The sequence below is a fragment of the Meriones unguiculatus genome, chromosome 17, assembly GCF_030254825.1.
Source record: "Meriones unguiculatus strain TT.TT164.6M chromosome 17, Bangor_MerUng_6.1, whole genome shotgun sequence".
In the NCBI taxonomy this organism is placed as follows: domain Eukaryota; kingdom Metazoa; phylum Chordata; class Mammalia; order Rodentia; family Muridae; genus Meriones; species Meriones unguiculatus.
Genome location: NC_083364.1, coordinates 86,500,720 through 86,507,003, shown reverse-complemented (window position 1 = coordinate 86,507,003; position 6,284 = coordinate 86,500,720). Strand labels below are relative to the sequence as shown.

The 6,284-nt window shown below is 40.1% G+C and overlaps 1 pseudogene; it reads left to right on the top strand.

Annotated features, from left to right (window-relative positions):
• Window positions 1-279: 279 nt before the first annotated feature.
• LOC110558731 (glutathione S-transferase Mu 2-like) lies at window positions 280-3,025 on the top strand (annotated as a pseudogene).
• The last annotated feature ends 3,259 nt before the right edge of the window (window positions 3,026-6,284 follow it).

The following is a 6,284-nucleotide window of genomic DNA, read 5'->3' as shown; positions in this document are numbered from 1 at the left end:
GAAGATAAAGCTTTTTAATAAACAGAAAATAAGATATTATTTGTAGATACAAACAGATAGGCTTCATAGGATTACTGCAAATGTTTTATCATAGCCCTAGTTTTGAGTTTTTTAACTAGTTCATAACAGCTTTACTTGCTGTCAAGGTCTAAGAAGATTGGTTTATGATACTTTAGTGGGAGTCCTTTACCTTTTCAGTTGCAGCCAGAATCAGCTGATAAAACTTAGTCTCTGAAAACTGCTATACCCTCTGGGGGCTTTGCATGACCACTGTACAGTATGGGCTCAGATAACACTTTTTGGATCAGTGTAGATGGTGGAATCTGGCAGGAGGAAGTATGTCACTGGGGCAGGCTTTGATTGTTTATAGAACTGTGCCATTTCTAGTTTGCTCTCTGCTTGTGTTTGTGGTTGAAGATGAGACTTCTCAACTCCCTGACCGTGCTCTCTGATGCCACGCCTTCCTTACCATCATGGGTGCCTCCTCCTAAACTGTAAATAAATAAAGTCTTTCTTCTATAAGTTGCCTCAGTTACAGTGTTTTATTACAGCAACAAAGAAATGCTTAATACTGTGTGTATTCATGATTAATAAAAACAAAAAACTGCACATATTTAATGTACAGATTTAAAAGAAAATTGATGGATTGGGAGATAAGCAAATATCCCTCATGCTTCATCTCAAATAACAGAGATACTTAATACATTCTGGTGCTTTTTTTAATTTATTTTATTTCATGATAAAAATGTTTAGTATGAAGTTCATCTTCTTAATGACCTTTAAAATATTCTTTTATTATTTTTTTTAAGAGGAGAACAAGGCTACTTTTGCTCCATCTTGAACACTTTCATGTTAGTTGACTTTGCTGTTAATTTGGAAAAATACTAATCTAAACAGCCTCTTCTACAAATTCATCAGAAGAGGTATTTGAGCTTTCCTGTTCAGTGCAGCATTCTTCACAGATGCTGAGATGTAGGTGAAACCTCAGTGTCTATGGATAAACAGACAGAAAACCTGTGAAGGACAGCCAGGGTAAGTCACAACTATCTCTTTGTCTCCACCCCTGTGTCTGTCTCTCTTTTCTTTCTGTCCTTAAAAATAAGGAATCTTTGCCATCTCTGAACATACATGAGTAACCCAGAGGCCATCACACTAATTAAGATAACAGTACAAACATTAAAAGACTCTATTATCAGTAGAAACTAAGAAAGTTTGACCACAGAAGCAGGGAATGGTGATTGGTGCTTCTTGAGTTCATTAATTAGGGAAAATAAGGTGATGCTTGTCAATTGATGCAAATTTCATATGCAGGTAGAACTTGTTCTAGAAATTTTAATTTATAGTATAGGGATATATGGTAAGGTTAATTAATAATACAGCATTTTGCACTTGATATTTGCTAAGAGAGTGCTTCTGACGTTTAATCAACACACACAGTTACAATATGAAAGGTTATAGTGTTAATTATCTTGATAGTGGTATCAAATTTATAATGCATACACATGTATCTAAGCATCATCGTATACCCTTAAAATGCCATTTCATTCATAATTTGTATCTCAGTAAAGTTTCAAAAGAAGAAAAGCACATACACACATACACAAACACACAACACCAACATCAAACACAGCAAAATTACAGGAATTAATAATCATTGGCCATTAATGTCTCCCAATATCAGTGGATTCCATTTCCTAATAAAAAGACACAGGCTAATGGAATGGATGTGAAAACAGGATCCACCATTCTGCTCCGTAAAGGAAACACAACTCAACATCATAGACAGATATTACCTCAGAGTATGTGCTTTTCTTCTTCTTATTTATAAATAAATAAGATTATTTATTTCCTCTGTTTTCTTGGGTGTAGTTAACCTCCTTGGAATGGAATTTTTCTTTTGTACCTTCTCTAGGTCTGAATTTGTGCATAGTTATTGTTTAAATTTGACTTTGTCATGAAATATCTTATTTTCTCCATCTATGGTGACTGATAAAATTTCTGGGTATAAGAGTCTTGGCTGGCATCTGTGATCTCTTAGAGTCTGCAATACATTTGTTCAGGCCCTTCTGGTTTTTAGAGTGTCTCAAGAAGTCGGGTGTAGTTTTAATAGGTTTGCTTTATATGTTACTTGTCCTTTTACCTTTGAAGCTTTCAGCATTCTTTCTTTGTTCTGAATATTTGGTCTTTTGATTATTATATGATGAGGGGACTTTCTTTTATGGTCACCTCTATTTGGTGTTCTGTAAGCTTTTTGCACTTTTAGAGGCATCTCCTTTAAGTTAGGAAAATTTTCTTCTATGATTTTGTTAAAAATATTTTCTGGGCTCCTTCCCTAGGGCATTATCAGGAACCTCAGAGTAGCAGGGCACAGGTTAGACTGCTCTGGACACCCTCTTAGCACCGTGCCTATGACACTGGATTACTGGGACATCTATAGGCTCCTTACTCTGACAGAAGCCAGTAGCTGAATGAGTTCAAGCTAGACCTGGATTTTTCTGAATGGACTTCATGCTAGCACTCCATATGCCATCTGACTGCCCCTGCTTGTCTATTCTGCTGTCCTATTTTATTGATAGGTCACACAAAATCACCTAGCATTTTGCCAGCTTGTGCTACCTGCCTGCAAGCATAACCAGTGTGGGGAGACAGAAGAGGAGAGGATTCTTGTGGACATTGTGGAGAACCAAGCTATGGATACCTGAATACAGTTAGCCATGGTTTGCTACAGCCTTGATTTGGAAGAACAGAAGCCAGAGTACTTACTTCTCCCCCTGAGAAGATGAAACTCTCTCTGAGTTCCTTGGCAAGTGGACATGGTTTTCAGGGAACAAGATTACTTTTGTGGTTTTCCTCCTCTATGGTGTCCTTGACCAGCATTGTCTATTTGAGCCCCAGTGCCTGGATGCATTCCCAAACTTTTCTGGCCCCTTTTGAGAGCCTGTCGAAAATACATGACTACATAAAGAGCAGCCACTTCCTCTCCAATCCAATCTTTGTAAAGATGGCTGATTGGAATGCAAAGTAGGACTACTGAAGCCCAGATCTAGGGGAATATTCATGACCACCCTGCTTGCTCTGGCCCTTGGTCATGGCTCTGTGCAGTTTTTCTCCTCCTTTCCTTTCCTTGTTGCTCTATTTTGTCTTACATGCCCTTCCCTCAGTCAAGCCTTTGGTTCCTTGCGCTCTCCATTTTTTCATTATTCTCCTCCTATTCCTTGTCTTTGCCCTGCATCCAGCCATCTCTCACTGTTGTTTGGGGGAATGCGCCAGACTCCAGAATTCCCGGTATGTATAAGAGATCAGATCTACTGGTGTGCTGCCTTGATCCTCGCACTGAGCTTCTGTGTCCTGCCTGATCCCAGTGAAGTCTCACGAAGGAGAAGAAAATTAGTCTTTTTTTTTTTAATTTTTTTTTTATTAATTACACTTTATTCACTTTGTATCCCCCCATAAGCTCCTCCCTCCTCCCTTCCCGATCCCACCCTCCTACCCTTTTCTTCAAGCATGCCCTTCCCCAAGTCCACTGATAGGGGAGGTCCTCCTCTCCTTCCTTCTCATCTTAGTCTATCAGATCACATCAGGAGTGGCTGCATTCTGTGGCCTGGTAAGGCTGACGGGGAGGTGATCAAAGAGCAGGCCAATCAGATTATGTCAGAGACAGTCCCTCTTCCCATTACTATGTAACCCACTTGGACACTGAACTGTCATGTGCTACATCTGTGCAGGGGTTCTAGGTTATCTCCATGAATAGTCCTTTGTTGGAGTATGAGTCTCTGGCAAGTTCCCTGTGTTCAAAATTTCTGGTTTTATTGCTCTCCTTCTGTGGTTCCCGTCCTCGTCCTCTCCAGCTCTTAGAGGATGGACATCAGAAGAAGAGGAAAAAAGGAAACAACCTAGGAACCTGCCACAGAGGGCCTCTGAAAGCTTCTGCCCTGCAGATATCAAAGCAGATGCTGAGACTTATGGCCAACTGTTGGGCAGAGTGCATGGAAAATGAATATTTGAACTAGGATTCTTCTCCTATTTCTATCCCTAGTAGTATTAGGTTTGGACTTTTCATAATGGGCCGATTTCCTGGAAAAAAATGTGTCAGAAATTTTTAAAAGTCAACATTTTCTTTGACCAATGTATCAATTTCTTCTATTATATCTTCTGTGCCTGAGATTCTTCCTTCTTCCATGTCTTATAATCTGTTAGTGATGCTTGTGTCTGTAGTTTCTATTCTCATTTCAATTCTAATCTCATCTCTATTCTAATCTATACCTAGATTTTCCATCTCCAGTATTCCCCCAGTTTGTGTTTTCTTTATTGCTTCTAATTCCATTTTCAGCTCCAATTTCATGGCCTTTGGCAATCTGGAATTAGGGTGATGATAGGCCTAAGTGCCAATTTCTGAGTTTTTCTTTGTTGTATGGATGTTTTCCCCATTGTTTTTGTTTCCTCTAGTCTTCTGGCTGGAGTGGCCTGTTGTTTTGCTGACTGGGGAGTTCTCAGGTCCAGGAGGGTTTGCCACGGTGCTTTTGGCAGCATGACCTCTCAGATTGCAGGTACCAGCATGGGCTCTGATAGAGTGGGAGGTTCTGGGATTCTGGGTACTGCTGGTGTCTCAGGGCTCTTATAGAGTAAGCAGTTTCTGCTACTGTTTTGGGCTGGGATATGAAGCAGAGGGTAGAGGGTGCTGTTGGTGAAGTTGTGTCAACTCTGAGAAAGTGTGGATTCATGTGGGCCAGGTCTTACCTGAGGTTCAGGGTAGTGCCTCCCTTACAGCAGGGGCCTGATGCTGGAATTATGGGCCAGGATATTGAGATGAGAGGAGGGGGTTATGTTGTGCAAAGCTGCGAAGATTCTAAGGACATTGGCAGGAAGTAGACAGGGTCTTGCCTAGGGTTCTAGTTACTATCATGGCCTCTGGTAGACCAGATAGCTTCTGTTGGGATTGTGGTTTGGGATATGGAGACAAGGGAAGGAAGTGTTGTTGGGGGAAGCTGGGTGGGCTCTAAGGAATGTAATGTTGATGGGCTGTGGGCGGGTTCTTTTTTGTGGTTTTGGGTGCTCTCATGGCCACTGGAGTTGTGGGCTAGGATCCAAAATTTCAATCTTTATAGAACTAGAAAAACAATGTTAAAATTTGCATGAAAGAACAAAACACTCTGAAAAGCCAAGCAATCTAGACAGAAAGAAAAAATGCTGAGCCATGTTTAACTCAAACCAACCAACCAACCAACCAACCAACCAACCAACCAACCAACCAAACGAACAAACAACCAACCAAAACTCAACATCATCTTGCCTCTTCACCAACAAGTAAACCAGTGGAATGCAGAGGGAATACAAATAACCCTATGTAGCTAGAGCCAACCTGTTGTTGACTAAGGTACTACAAACATGCTTGAGAAAAGACTGCCTTCTAACAAATAGCAGAAGGCTGAGGAAGAAGAAAATAGATACCAATCTCTTTATACAAAAATTAATTGAAGACACTGAATCTTGTTATTTCAGTCTAGCTTTGCCTGTGTTCACTAATGTAGTAGAGAATAATGGAAATAATTAGTATATGTATCAAGGAAGGACTATCAAAGTTAACTAAACTGCTAACTCGAGTTTAATGGATGTTGACTTCTGGGCCACAGAGAAAGGACTGTGCCCAGATCAATGTCAGTAGACAGAGTTCTAGCACTTATACTGATTTTTGGACCTGTAATTCACAGAACAGCAGTAGCAAGAGCAGGCACTATATTTTGGCATATGTGTTCAGGGAGGAAGAATCTTAAAATTAGGTTTTGCAAGTCTTCTATAATGGCCTACTTAAGACATTAGTATGCAAAGTACTGGTGATGCCTGTACTTTTTCTTTTTTTTGACAAACATACCACCACTATCTCCACCTTCCAGGGCCATGAACAGACTTGGATTTAGTTATATAAGAGAATGTCTTTACCACTCTGAATCTGCACTTCTATATAGCAAGTTGCTATATTTTTTTTCTAACAATTTTGCATGCTGGCATACAAGGTAGAAGGTCAAAGATCAGAGAAGAGGGAGGCAGTAATACTTAAGCGGAGAACAATGATGTGTAAATCAAGATGAAAATCATACTAAAATCAAGAGCGAAGATCATGAATTTCAGGTTACACTGATATCAGCATTTTGCAGAGGAAATGGATCCTGAGAAAGACTTGAATAGTCAGAGACAAGAAAATGGGGATATGTTAGGCCAGAATTTTATAAGAAATGGTGGAGACCCACAACCAAACTTTGGCTCGAGTGCAGAAAGCCTTGAGGAAG